Source organism: Oncorhynchus gorbuscha, unplaced genomic scaffold (genome assembly GCF_021184085.1).
Source record: "Oncorhynchus gorbuscha isolate QuinsamMale2020 ecotype Even-year unplaced genomic scaffold, OgorEven_v1.0 Un_scaffold_4089, whole genome shotgun sequence".
NCBI lineage: Eukaryota > Metazoa > Chordata > Actinopteri > Salmoniformes > Salmonidae > Oncorhynchus > Oncorhynchus gorbuscha.
The window spans coordinates 23968-39255 of record NW_025748192.1 but is presented as its reverse complement, the minus strand read 5'-3'; the positions used below and the strand labels follow the sequence as shown (position 1 = coordinate 39255).

General features: G+C 43.3%; 1 pseudogene; it reads left to right on the top strand.

The window, feature by feature from the left end:
• The first annotated feature begins 315 nt into the window (after positions 1 to 315).
• LOC124028404 overlaps positions 316 to 15288 on the top strand; it is a 28112-nt pseudogene continuing 13139 nt past the window's right edge.

Here is a 15288-nt window from a genome sequence, read left to right as displayed (position 1 = left end):
TGATGATGGAGCTAGGTATAAATGATGATGGAGCTAGGTATAAATGATGATGGAGCTAGGTATAAATGATGATGGAGCTAGGTATAAATGATGATGGAGCTAGGTATAAATGATGATGGAGCTAGGTATAAATGATGATGGAGCTAGGTATAAATGATGATGGAGCTAGGTATAAATGATGATGGAGCTAGGTATAAATGATGATGGAGCTAGGTACAAATGATGATGGAGCTAGGTATAAATGATGATGGAGCTAGGTATTGAGATTTCTAAAAAAGTACTTATTTTTGATAAACATCCTTGTGTCTATTGCAGGTTTCAAAAGTGAACAGGCTGTCGCGGGTATCGTCAGCTACCGTACGCAACTCCTGTGCCAAAAAGCCCCCGGCCTCCCGACCACTGCTGTCCAGAACTGTGAAGTCCGTAGCCACAGCGCTTCCCAGGGGCCACGTCCGCTACACCAAAGCCAGACTTCTCAAAGAGGCCAAACTCACAGTGGGCAAAAGAGCCTCCTCCAAAGCTCGCCAACCCCTGAAGAACCAACGGCGCTCTGCCAGTGGCAGTGCCCGCCGCCACCCACGCCCACCACACTCCAACTCAGGAAAACACTCAAGTGGCGATGCAAAGACTCCCAACAAACAGAAGGTACAATCCAACAAGGCAGCCGGCAGGTGTTGCCTACAACGAGCCAACGGGAAGCTTCCCCACGCCGATGTGGCGGTAAGCAGGTACTGCAGGGGCGTGAGGGCGTCAGACACTCCAAGAGACGCCTGGGGCTCCCAGCTGAGGAGAGTCCAACAGAGACACCGGAGTCTTCGCCGGAGGTCAAAAAGGTTAGACTGCAGGTCAATGCCCCGGAGACGCGAAGCAGCAGGAAGGTCAATGGCCAGGAGAAGGCTGTGGCGGGGTCCGGCGGCCATCGTGGTAAGGTCACGTCATCCCGACCTTCCTCCTCGAAGCAAAGACCCAAACGAGCCTCCGCTGGCAAGCTGATGTTGACCCGACAAGCACAGCCCATACCCCTACTGCTAATACTACTACTACTGCTAATACTACACCACCAGCTAAGAACACTACTTCTAAGAAAACTTTCCAGGGCACTTCCAAGAACACTTCCCATGTCACTTCCAAGGGCACTTCCACCTCCACTTCCACTAGCTCAGCAGCCAAGGTGAAACCAGGCACCAGCAGCCCAGCTAAACCAGCAGCAGAACCTAAAGCAGCAGAGAGGCAGCGGGAGAGTGGGGAGAAGAGAGGTGCAGCACCGCCCCCTCCCCCGCCCCTAACCGAGGTGCCAGTGTTCAGACCCAGTCTGGAGGAGTTCCACGATCCTCTGGTGTATGTGGAAGCGGTGCGCGGGCAGGCAGAGAGCTATGGGCTGTGCAGGGTGGCTCCCCCTCAGGACTGGAGGCCAGAGTGCAAGCTGAAAGAGGACATGAGGTTTGTGACCCAGGTGCAGCACATCCATAAGCTGGGTCGGCGCTGGGGGCCCAATGTACTCCGGCTGGCCTGCATCAGGAAACACCTCCAGGCCCAGGGCATCTCCATGGAGGACCCCCCGCTCATAGGTACATTTCTGTAGAACTGATACTTAGTGTGCATCCCAACTGGCACCCTATTTTCTACATAGTACACTACTTTTGACCAGAGCCCTATGGGGGCCCTATGGACCCTGGTCAAAAGTAATGCACTAAATAGGGAAAAGGGTTTCATTTGGGACTAAGACTGTCACTAAGGTTGAATGTCAAAGACATTTAGGGAGCTACAAATAGTTCCTCCACATCCTGTTATAGTACAGTTTCATGTTATTATAGTACAGTTTCATGTTATTCTAGTACAGCTTCATGTTATTCTAGTACAGTTTAATCTTATTCTAGTACAGTTTTATCTTATTCTAGTACAGTTTTATCTTATTCTAGTACAGTTTCATATTATTCTAGTACAGTTTCATCTTATTCTAGTACAGTTTCATGTTATTCTAGTACAGTTTCATGTTATTCTAGTACAGTTTCATGTTATTCTAGTACAGTTTCATATTATTCTAGTACAGTTTCATGTTATTCTAGTACAGTTTCATGTTATTCTAGTACAGCTTCATGTTATTCTAGTACAGCTTCATGTTATTCTAGTACAGTTTAATCTTATTCTAGTACAGTTTCATATTATTCTAGTACAGTTTCATATTATTCTAGTACAGTTTCATATTATTCTAGTACAGTTTCATGTTATTCTAGTACAGTTTCATATTATTCTAGTACAGTTTCATCTTATTCTAGTACAGTTTCATCTTATTCTAGTACAGTTTTATCTTATTCTAGTACAGTTTCATCTTATTCTAGTACAGTTTCATCTTATTCTAGTACAGTTTCATCTTATTCTAGTACAGTTTTCATGTTTCTCTAGTACAGTTTCATATTATTCTAGTACAGTTTCATGTATTTCATATTCTAGTACAGTTTCATGTTATTCTAGTACAGTTTCATGTTATTCTAGTACAGTTTCATGATTATTATTCTAGTACAGTTTCATCTTATTCTAGTATGTTACTAGTACAGTTTCATGTTATTCTAGTACAGTTTCATGTTATTCTAGTACAGTTTCATGATTATTCTAGTACAGTTTCATGTTATTCTAGTACAGTTTCATCCTAGTACAGTTTCATTGGTTTCTGTTATTCTAGTACAGTTTCATGATTCTAGTACAGTTTCATGTTATTCTAGTACAGCTTCATGTTTCTTTTATTCTAGTACAGTTTCATGTACAGTATATTATTCTAGTACAGTTTCATATTATTCTAGTACAGTTTCATGTTATTCTAGTACAGTTTCATGATTTTATCTTATTCTAGTACAGTTTCATCTTATTCTAGTACAGTTCTATCTTATTCTAGTACCATCTTATTCTAGTACAGTTTCATCTTATTCTAGTACAGGTACAGTTTCATGTTATTCTACAGTTCAATATTCTCTATGTCAACTCTAGCGTGGCTATCTTTGTATTTGAGTTTCCTCTTGTTAATTCAGTGTGCTGCTAAAGGTTTCCTTCTGAGGGAACTATACTATAGTTAAATGGCTTCTCCCAAATTACCTCAGACCCCCTCATCCTGACCTCTGAACCACCTCTCATCCTGCCCATTGGCTGCTGCTGATTGCTCTTAGTGTGTTTGTAAGTGAGACCTTGATTCTGACCTTACCTAGTGAGGAAGGATTACAGTTCCTCTGCCAGGTGGCAGCTTTGATGAGATTACACTGGGAGAGATGGGGGTTGTCAGGATCCCCGACCACACACACACACACGATTAATGTAGCTCACACACAGTCACATACACACACAGTCACATACACACACACACACTGACAACCCCCAGACCAGTAGCAGTGAGTGAGTGAGTGAGTGAGTGAGTGAGTGAGTGAGTGAGTGGTGAGTGAGTGAGTGAGTGAGTGGTGAGGAGGTGAGTGAGTGGTGAGTGAGTGGTGGTGAGTGAGTGAGTGAGTGAGTGTGACAAATGGGGAACGTCTGTAAGGGGATTTTACAGGCAGCAGACACCCATGGTGAGGGAAAGGAGAGGAACGAAGTAGCAGAGATATTACACTCTGTCTGCATCTCAAATGGCACACTATTCCCTATATAGTGCATGACCAGGGCCCATATTAGTTATATAGGGAATAGGGTGCCATTTGGGACACAGACATTCTCTCTCTCAGGCTCCAATACCTACAGACCTCTGCTTTGTCAGAGTGGGCCTCAACCTCAAACAGGATCATGGCTGTCTAAACCAGGCTGTCCTGGCTAACAGAGCCAAGTGATTCATTCATCAAACATCCACAGCCTCTCATCTAGAACATTTGGCTGTAATTTGTTTGAAAGCTTATTGTAAATGTAAGGAATGTTTCTGCTTTTTCAGAATCCATGTTTATCAGCCCCGTTGGTACTCTCTATATCCTCCCAGATGCATACAGTATATCCATTTTAACCTGTGTTCTTCTATCTTGGTCATGGGCGCCCACAGGGTGTGCATGCTTTCGTTCCAACCCAGCACTAACAGCCCAGTACTAATACACCAAATCAACCAATCATTATTAAGCCATGTGGTTTCACAGAACCAGGATTAAAGAACATTGTTTTAACCTCCTTGTTCTGTGTTCTGTCTCGCCCTCCTTCATTCCCTTCTCTTCCTCCTTATCCTCCCTCTCTTCCTCCTTCACTCCCTCCCAACCTCCTCCCTCCCTCTCTTCCTCCTTCACTCCCTCCCTATTCCTCTCACTCTTCTTCACTCCCTCCCTCCCTCCCTCCTTATCCTCCCTCCCTCCCTCCCTCTTTCACTCCCTCCCTATCCTCCCTCCCTCCCTCCCTCTTTCACTCCCTCCCTATCCTCCCTCCCTCCCTCTTTCACTCCCTCCCTATCCTCCCTCCCTCCCTCCCTCTTTCACTCCCTCCCTATCCTCCCTCCCTCCCTCTTTCACTCCCTCCCTATCCTCCCTCCCTCCCTCTTTCACTCCCTCCCTATCCTCCCTCCCTCCCTCCCTCTTTCACTCCCTCCCTATCCTCCCTCCCTCCCTCTCACGCTCTTTCACTCCCTCCCTCCCTCTCACGCTCTTTCACTCCTTCCCTCCTTCACTCCCTCCTCTTCCTCCATATCCTCCCTCTCCCCCTCCCTATCCTCCCTATCTCTCTCTCCTCCACTCCCTCCTCTTCCTCCTTATCCTCCCTCTCACCCTCTTTCACTCCCTCCCTAATCTCCCTCCCTCTTTCACTCCCTCCTCTTCCTCCATATCCTCCCTCTCTCCCTCCTCTTCCTCCCTCCCTCTCCTTCACTCCCTCCTCTTTCTCCATATCCTCCCCCTCCCTCGCCCCCTATCCTCCCTCTCTCTCTCTCCTCCACTCCCTCCTCTTCCTCCCACTCCCCCTCCCTCCCTCCCTGCCAGGCGGATGTGAGTTGGACCTGGCCCGGTTCTTTCAGCTCATCAACGACATGGGCGGCATGCAGCAGGTCAGTGACATGAAGAAATGGAATAAGCTAGCCGACCAGCTCCGTATCCCCAAGACTGCACAGGTACGGTACTGCTTCAAGGCTGCATACATGGCACCCCATCCTCTATATAGTAGACTGCTTTTGACCAGGGTCCATAAGACTCTGGCCTACTATATAGGGAATAGGGGGCCATTCGGTACTCAGGCTCTTATGTTGACCATGATGCTGTTCTGTAACAAACAATTCCTTCCGGCATCCGTGTCTTGTAGTGTTTCATCTACACTGAAGTGGGTCATTTTGTTTTTATCCTACTTTTGTATTTGAGATTGACTTCTGATGAAAACCAACAGCCAGCCCAGCTAGCTGCATAGCTAAGTATAGCACTTTGACATTTGATGTTACCACTGCCCTCTCTGTCAACTGTCAACTGCAACGTAATAATATCCTACCACCCGACCACAGGATCGTCTGGCCAAGCTGCAGGAGGCCTATTGTCAGTACCTACTGTCCTACGACTCCCTGGACCCAGCTGAGCGCATCCGCCTGGAGAGGGAGGTGCTGGAGGAGAAGGGGAGGCTGGAGAAGAAGAGAGGCCCCTGGAGGGCCACTCAGATGACTCCCAACAGAGCCTGCTCCAGCTGCCCCGCTGTGAGCCCAAGAACGGCCTGGTAAACGGGGTGATCCGGAGGAACGGCCTGCCCAGGAACCTGGAGGAAGGAGCGAAAGAGGGGAAGAAACAGGAGAAGGACATGTGGCTGAGGTCCAGCAGGAGGAGACTGTTCTCTCAGGAGAAGAAAGGAGGAAGAGGAGGAGCAGAGGAGGAGAAAGAGTTTCTTAGCGACCAGCACAAGTGTATATACAGGGTAGGTCATGTTAGCCCCTTTCTCTGGCACTGTTCACACTCAGGTTGAACAACTGATGTACAACACATTTGGCACAACAAATGTGATACAACAGACAGTTTTTCTGGAACAAAATAATTACCCAAGCATGGTGGAGGCACTACAACATGCACAATGCTTGTGTAAATATTTGATTGGTTAAGTCTATTGGTTAATGAGCTCTGTGGTAGCTGTGTGTGGGCAGATTGAATACAGTGCAGCACTGTCAATACAGTGTGTATAGCTGTTAGTGCCTGGGGGCAGAACTACAATATCCCTGGTTCAGTTGCTCTCACATCGAATATAGGTCATTGCACATCTGCAAGCACAGAGGCCACACACATGATCAAACACACACGATCACGCACACACACACACACACACACACACACACACACACACACACACACACACACACACACACACACACACACACACACACACACACACACACACACACACACACACACACACACACACACACACACACGATCAGACACACACACACACACGATCAGACACACACACACACACGATCAGACACACACACACACACGATCAGACACACACACACACACCTCATTTTGACATCACGTCAACTCACGTCAACTTATCACTGCCAGTGTTTATGTCTTGATGCTCCATGATGATCTTCTGTTGCTCACACTTCTCTTATCAGTAGTGTCAGTTCCAGTTCTCCTGCAGTATCAGTTAGTTCTCCTGTAGTGTCAGTTCCAGTTCTCCTGTAGTGTCAGTTCCAGTTCTCCTGTAGTATCAGTTAGTTCTCCTGTAGTGTCAGTTCCAGTTCTCCTGTAGTGTCAGTTCCAGTTCTCCTGTAGTATCAGTTAGTTCTCCTGTAGTGTCAGTTCCAGTTCTCCTGTAGTATCAGTTAGTTCTCCTGTAGTATCAGTTAGTTCTCCTGTAGTATCAGTTAGTTCTCCTGTAGTATCAGTTAGTTCTCCTGTAGTGTCAGTTCCAGTTCTCCTGTAGTATCAGTTAGTTCTCCTGTAGTATCAGTTAGTTCTCCTGTAGTATCAGTTAGTTCTCCTGTAGTGTCAGTTCCAGTTCTCCTGTAGTATCAGTTAGTTCTCCTGTAGTATCAGTTAGTTCTCCTGTAGTATCAGTTAGTTCTCCTGTAGTGTCAGTTCCAGTTCTCCTGTAGTATCAGTTAGTTCTCCTGTAGTATCAGTTAGTTCTCCTGTAGTATCAGTTAGTTCTCCTGTAGTATCAGTTAGTTCTCCTGTAGTATCAGTTAGTTCTCCTGTAGTATCAGTTTGTTCTCCTGTAGTATCAGTTAGTTCTCCTGTAGTATCAGTTAGTTCTCCTGTAGTATCAGTTAGTTCTCCTGTAGTATCAGTTAGTTCTCCTGTAGTATCAGTTAGTTCTCCTGTAGTATCAGTTGGTTCTCCTGTAGTATCAGTTCTCCTGTAGTATCAGTTTGTTCTCCTGTAGTATCAGTTTGTTCTCCTGTAGTATCAGTTAGTTCTCCTGTAGTATCAGTTTGTTCTCCTGTAGTATCAGCTAGTTCTTCTGTAGTATCAGTTAGTTCTCCTGTAGTATCAGTTAGTTCTCCTGTAGTATCAGTTAGTTCTCCTGTAGTATCAGTTAGTTCTCCTGTAGTGTCAGTTCCAGTTCTCCTGTAGTATCAGTTAGTTCTCCTGTAGTATCAGTTAGTTCTCCTGTAGTATCAGTCAGTTCTCCTGTAGTATCAGTTAGTTCTCCTGTAGTATCAGTTAGTTCTCCTGTAGTATCAGTTAGTTCTCCTGTAGTATCAGTTAGTTCTCCTGTAGTATCAGTTAGTTCTCCTGTAGTATCAGTTAGTTCTCCTGTAGTATCAGTTAGTTCTCCTGTAGTATCAGTTAGTTCTCCTGTAGTATCAGTTTGTTCTCCTGTAGTATCAGTTTGTTCTCCTGTAGTATCAGTTAGTTCTCCTGTAGTATCAGTTTGTTCTCCTGTAGTATCAGTTAGTTCTCCTGTAGTATCAGTTAGTTCTCCTGTAGTATCAGTTTGTTCTCCTGTTCTCCTGTAGTATCAGTTAGTTCTCCTGTAGTATCAGTTTGTTCTCCTGTAGTATCAGCTAGTTCTTCTGTAGTATCAGTTAGTTCTCCTGTAGTATCAGTTAGTTCTCCTGTAGTATCAGTTAGTTCTCCTGTAGTATCAGTTAGTTCTCCTGTAGTATCAGCTAGTTCTTCTGTAGTATCAGTTACTTCTAGCGTTTCATCTCTCAGTTTGACTTCCTACTTTTTAAACCTGGCTCGTAGGGACTATTCTGTCTGTGACTGCCAGCATAGCTGGACCCATATGAAATCAATATATTGGGCCATAGTAAGAAATACAGCAATCTCCTCCATACATGTGGGAAAGCTTACAGTGACTGACTGTAGTCCAACCAACCAGGGATTTTCCTGGCACATTCATACAGGCTCTCTGTCCCTGCCCGGCTGTCTGTCGTGTATCTGAGCCTATGTCCCAAATGGGGCCCAATTCCCTGTCTAGTGCACTACTTTTAACCAGGGCCCTTAGGGCTCCGATCGAAAGTAGTACTCTATATAAGGGAATAGTTAGCCAATTGGATAAGGGAATAGGGTGCCATTTGGATAAGGGAATAGGGTGCCATTTGGATAAGGGAATAGGGTGCCATTTGGATAAGGGAATAGGGTGCCATTTGGATAAGGGAATAGGGTGCCATTTGGAAAAGGGAATAGGGTGCCATTTGGATAAGGGAATAGGGTGCCATTTGGAAAAGGGAATAGGGTGCCATTTGGATAAGGGAATAGGGTGCCATTTGGATAAGGGAATAGGGTGCCATTTGGATAAGGGAATAGGGTGCCATTTGGATAAGGGAATAGGGTGCCATTTGGATAAGGGAATAGGGTGCCATTTGGATAAGGGAATAGGGTGCCATTTGGAAAAGGGAATAGGGTGCCATTTGGATAAGGGAATAGGGTGCCATTTGGATAAGGGAATAGGGTGCATTTGGATAAGGGAATAGGGTGCCATTTGGATAAGGGAATAGGGTGCCATTTGGATAAGGGAATAGGGTGCCATTTGGATAAGGGAATAGGGTGCCATTTGGATAAGGGAATAGGGTGCCATTTGGATAAGGGAATAGGGTGCCATTTGGATAAGGGAATAGGGTGCCATTTGGATAAGGGAATAGGGTGCCATTTGGATAAGGGAGTAGGGTGCCATTTGGATAAGGGAATAGGGTGCCATTTGGATAAGGGAATAGGGTGCCATTTGGATAAGGGAATAGGGTGCCATTTGGATAAGGGAATAGGGTGCCATTTGGGAGGCAACCTGAGAAAAGCGTCTGGATGGAAGACTTCCCTTCAGAATGTGCTGAGGCTGCAGCAGCGGGGAGAGGAAGGAAGATGATGTCATGCAGAACAGTGACATCCACATGTATCATTTTTGTCTGGCTGTTCAACTAACTCTCCCATCTGGTTGGCTGTGATAACCGTTATATTGACAGTGGTCTGCGTCCCAAATCACATTCCTATTCCCTTTTCTGATGCCCTACTTTTGACCAGAGCCTGTACAAAAGTAGAATGTCGTTAGGGACGGAGACAGTGTATCAAGGGACATAAAAGACTACTTCCTGTATGGTCTTACTAGTCTCTTTGGTTGTGCTTCTGAGTCATTCGATTGGCAGGATATCAAAACACCTCAGTCCATAAGCTCGTACACTCTTTGTGTTGATGATTTGCTGTGATAATCTTTACATTGACTGTGTATCAGGGAATTTGAAGGGGACCGTAAGGTCTTAGCCCTCTCTTTGTGTTTCTCTATTGCAGGGGAAGTCGGTTTCTCTCACTACGTTCTACAGGACAGCCAGGAATACTATGAACATGTGTTTCAATAAGGAGCCTGGGACGGCTGAGGTGGAGGTAAGGTCTACATATCCCAAACTGTTATATACCTGCTACGTAGGTTGCACTACTTAAGGCCCTATTCAGGTTTCAGAGAAGTTGACTTAACATGGACTTAAATAAAAAAATCAATAAAATTGACTTGTCCATATTTTATTGACATAAATCCATGTTAAGTCTACTTATTTCAAGTCTGAATCGGCCCTTAGTGCACTACTTTTGGTCAGGGCCCTGCTTTTTGGGACGCAAGCCATATAGTCATAATGAATAAGTAGTATAATTCACTGGGACCATAAGTAGTATAATTCACTGGGACCATAAGTAGTATAATTCACTGGGACCATAAGTAGTATAATTCACTGGGACTGTAAGTAGTATAATTCACTGGGACCATAAGTAGTATAATTCACTGGGACCATAAGTAGTATAATTCACTGGGACCATAAGTAGTATAATTCACTGGGACCATAAGTAGTATAATTCACTGGGACCATAAGTAGTATAATTCACTGGGACCATAAGTAGTATAATTCACTGGGACCATAAGTAGTATAATTCACTGGGACCATAAGTAGTATAATTCACTGGGACCATAAGTAGTATAATTCACTGGGACCATAAGTAGTATAATTCACTGGGACCATAAGTAGTATAATTCACTGGGACCATAAGTAGTATAATTCACTGGGACCATAAGTAGTATAATTCACTGGGACCATAAGTAGGATAATTCACTGGGACCGTAGTAGTATAATTCACTGGGACCATAAGTAGTATAATTCACTGGGACCATAAGTAGTATAATTCACTGGGACCATAAGTAGTATAATTCACTGGGACCATAAGTAGTATAATTCACTGGGACCATAAGTAGTATAATTCACTGGGACCATAAGTAGTATAATTCACTGGGACCATAAGTAGTATAATTCACTGGGACCATAAGTAGTATAATTCACTGGGACCATAAGTAGTATAATTCACTGGGACCATAAGTAGTATAATTCACTGGGACTGTAAGTAGTATAATTCACTGGGACCATAAGTAGTATAATTCACTGGGACCGTAAGTAGTATAATTCACTGGGACTGTAAGTAGTATAATTCACTGGGACCATAAGTAGTATAATTCACTGGGACCATAAGTAGTATAATTCACTGGGACCATAAGTAGTATAATTCACTGGGACCATAAGTAGTATAATTCACTGGGACCGTAAGTAGTATAATTCACTGGGACCATAAGTAGTATAATTCACTGGGACCATAAGTAGTATAATTCACTGGGACCATAAGTAGTATAATTCACTGGGACTGTAAGTAGTATAATTCACTGGGACCATAAGTAGGATAATTCACTGGGACCATAAGTAGGATAATTCACTGGGGCCGTAAGTAGTATAATTCACTGGGACCGTAAGTAGTATAATTCACTGCGACCATAAGTAGTATAATTCACTGGGACCATAAGTAGTATAATTCACTGGGACCATAAGTAGTATAATTCACTGGGACCATAAGTAGTATAATTCACTGGGACCATAAGTAGTATAATTCACTGGGACCATAAGTAGTATAATTCACTGGGACCATAAGTAGTATAATTCACTGGGACTGTAAGTAGTATAATTCACTGGGACCATAAGTAGGATAATTCACTGGGACCATAAGTAGGGATAATTCACTGGGGCCGTAAGTAGTATAATTCACTGGGACCGTAAGTAGTATAATTCACTGGGACCATAAGTAGTATAATTCACTGGGACCATAAGTAGTATAATTCACTGGGACCATAAGTAGTATAATTCACTGGGACCATAAGTAGTATAATTCACTGGGACCATAAGTAGTATAATTCACTGGGACCATAAGTAGTATAATTCACTGGGACCATAAGTAGTATAATTCACTGGGACCGTAAGTAGTATAATTCACTGGGACCATAAGTAGTATAATTATAATTCACTGGGACCATAAAGTAGTATAATTCACTGGGACCGTAAGTAGTATAATTCACTGGGACCATAAGTAGTATAATTCACTGGGACCATAAGTAGTATAATTCACTGGGACCATAAGTAGTATAATTCACTGGGACCATAAGTAGTATAATTCACTGGGACCATAAGTAGTATAATTCACTGGGACCCATAAGTAGTATAATTCACTGGGACCATAAGTAGTATAATTCACTGGGACCATAAGTAGTATAATTCACTGGGACCATAAGTAGTATAATTCACTGGGACCATAAGTAGTATAATTCACTGGGACCATAAGTAGTATAATTCACTGGGACCGTAAGTAGTATAATTCACTGGGACCGTAAGTAGTATAATTCACTGGGACCATAAGTAGTATAATTCACTGGGACCATAAGTAGGATAATTCACTGGGACCATAAGTAGTATAATTCACTGGGACCATAAGTAGTATAATTCACTGGGACCATAAGTAGTATAATTCACTGGGACCATAAGTAGTATAATTCACTGGGACCATAAGTAGTATAATTCACTGGGACCATAAGTAGTATAATTCACTGGGACCATAAGTAGTATGGAGATGACTGATCAGGTCATTGACACATTTCTTCTCTCCTTTTGTCTTTGTTGTCAGCCATCCCACTGTGTGATCTACTGTCACTACTTGTTTTTTCATCTACATTAAAGCAATAATGTTTCTGTCTGTGATTAAAGGAGTACAACATCGTGGAGCAGAGGGAATGTCATGTTGCCTGTGGGAAAGTGGACACTGTGGCTTCCCATTGCAGGAAAGTATCTGCATTTTTGACTTACACACTCAGAGTGACTGATGTTGCCGTGCACTGTGGGAAAGTGGACACTAAAACTCACTGCCCAGTTGGAAAGTCTGAGACCTTTCAAAGTGAGGGCCTAACGGCATTATCCGATCACATGAATGGAGCATTTTGAATTTCCTGCTTATACCCTCCTGATTCCTGGAATCTTCCAACTGGGATTTCTGGAGAACCGGGAAAGTTAGGGGAATTTTACAACCCTATAAGGACATGCATAAAATACGTGTTCTGTTCTCTTGTCTCCACTCAAGACATGGATGGAACCTTACAATCCTTCCCAATAATTCAGGATCCATCCTACGCCATCTTGGTGCTGTGCCAGGTAATCATCTATACCTATGACCCTCTCCTGTTACACAGGATGACAGTACATTGTACTGTAATAGACAGTTGTAAGTAGAAGAAGAACTCCCATCAGCTTAACTACAACAGTTCCTTGAATGTATGTTGCGTTAGTTTTTGTTGTTTTATACAGTATATCCTCATTTTGGGACATTTCCAATAGCATTCTGCTATGAATTAAGTGAACTTGAACTGACTAGAACATCTTGACAGTCTACTATGTCTTCCTTTGTGGTTGTACAGGAGTGACCATTCCTTGGCTGAACATCGGCATGGTCTTCTCTACCTCATGCTGGTCGTGGAGACCATCACCGCCTTCCATACATTGATTACTTACACACTGGTGCTGACTGCATTTGGTAAGTAAGTGGTTCACTGCTCACTGCCCTCTCCCAGTCTAATCCTACGGTCACTCAGGTTCACCACCTGCCACAACCAATGGAGAACGAGCTCAGCGTCAGGTAGTCAAGCCTGATCAAATAGAAGAATGATTTAATAGAACTGGTGGTCAGAATGATTTAAGGAGAACGGAGCGTGGAGAATAAATCTGTACAGTATGAAGGAAACGCTGTATGGCTCAGTAGGTAGAGCATGGCGCTCGCAACACCAGGATAGTGGGTTTGATTCTCTGGGCCATCCATACGTAAAATGTATGCAGTATGACTAAGTCTTTATTGGATAAATCTGTTAAATGGTATATATTTAAGCAATAAGGCACGAGGGGGTGTGGTATATTGGCTATATACCACGGCTAAGGGCTGTTGTTAAGCACGACGGTGGAGTGCCTGGACACAGCCCTTAGCCACGGTATATTGGCCATATACCACGGCTAAGGGCTGTTGTTAAGCACGACAGTGGAGTGCCTGGACACAGCCCTTAGCCATGGTATATTGGCCATATACCACGGCTAAGGGCTGTTGTTAAGCACGACAGTGGAGTGCCTGGACACAGCCCTTAGCCGTGGTATATTGGTCATATACCACGGCTAAGGGCTGTTGTTAAGCACGACAGTGGAGTGCCTGGACACAGCCCTTAGCCGTGGTATATTGGTCATATACCACGGCTAAGGGCTGTTGTTAAGCACGACAGTGGAGTGCCTGGACACAGCCCTTAGCCGTGGTATATTGGTCATATACCACGGCTAAGGGCTGTTGTTAAACACGACAGTGGAGTGCCTGGACACAGCCCTTAGCCGTGGTATATTGGTCATATACCACGGCTAAGGGCTGTTGTTAAGCACGACAGTGGAGTGCCTGGACACAGCCCTTAGCCGTGGTATATTGGTCATATACCACGGCTAAGGGCTGTTGTTAAGCACGACAGTGGAGTGCCTGGACACAGCCCTTAGCCGTGGTATATTGGTCATATACCACGGCTAAGGGCTGTTGTTAAACACGACAGTGGAGTGCCTGGACACAGCCCTTAGCCGTGGTATATTGGTCATATACCACAAACCAAGGGCCAGGAATTGTTGAAAGCACGACAGTGGAAACTTTTCTTCCACAAATATTTGCCGTTATATCTGGTCATAGACCAAATAATATATATATCACACCAGTGGAGTGGGACACAGTAATTCAGCCGTGATTTTGGTCATAAATTACAACTAAGGGATTTATGACAGTGCTCAACTCAGTCAGACACCAAAAAATGCATTTCATTTGTACATTTATTGTCCAAGTGTTTGAAGACCTTGTTTGTTTAATTCTATCATTACATTATTCAAATATGAAATACAAATCTCCAAACGTATATTTATAAAGCATTTTTATAATGCTATATTTATGCTCCAGGGCTAATTTTGTTAGCATTTTGGCACGTTTTTCTAGATTCAGAACATAAAACATTTATTAGCATTTTGACATGTTTTTCTAGATTCAGAACATAAAACATTTATTAGCATTTTGATATGTTTTTCTAGATTCAGAACATAAAACATTGTGTTTTGGTATGTTTTTCTAGAATCAGAACATTAACATTTAGTGTTTTGGTATGTTTTTCTAGAATCAGAACATTAACATTTAGCGTTTTGGTATGTTTTTCTAGATTCAGAACATAAAACATTGTGTTTTGGTATGTTTTTCTAGATTCAGAACATAAAACATTGTGTTTTGGTATGTTTTTCTAGATTCAGAACAAAACATTGTGTTTTGGTATGTTTTTCTAGATTCAGAACATAAAACATTGTGTTTTGGTATGTTTTTCTAGATTCAGAACAAAACATTGTGTTTTGGTATGTTTTTCTAGATTCAGAACATAAAACATTTATTAGCGTTTTGGTATGTTTTTCTAGATTCAGAACATAAAACATTTAGCGTTTTGATATGTTTTTCTAGATTCAGAACATAAAACATTTATTAGCGTTTTGGTATAAAACAACATTTCTAAAGGAAACATGATCCC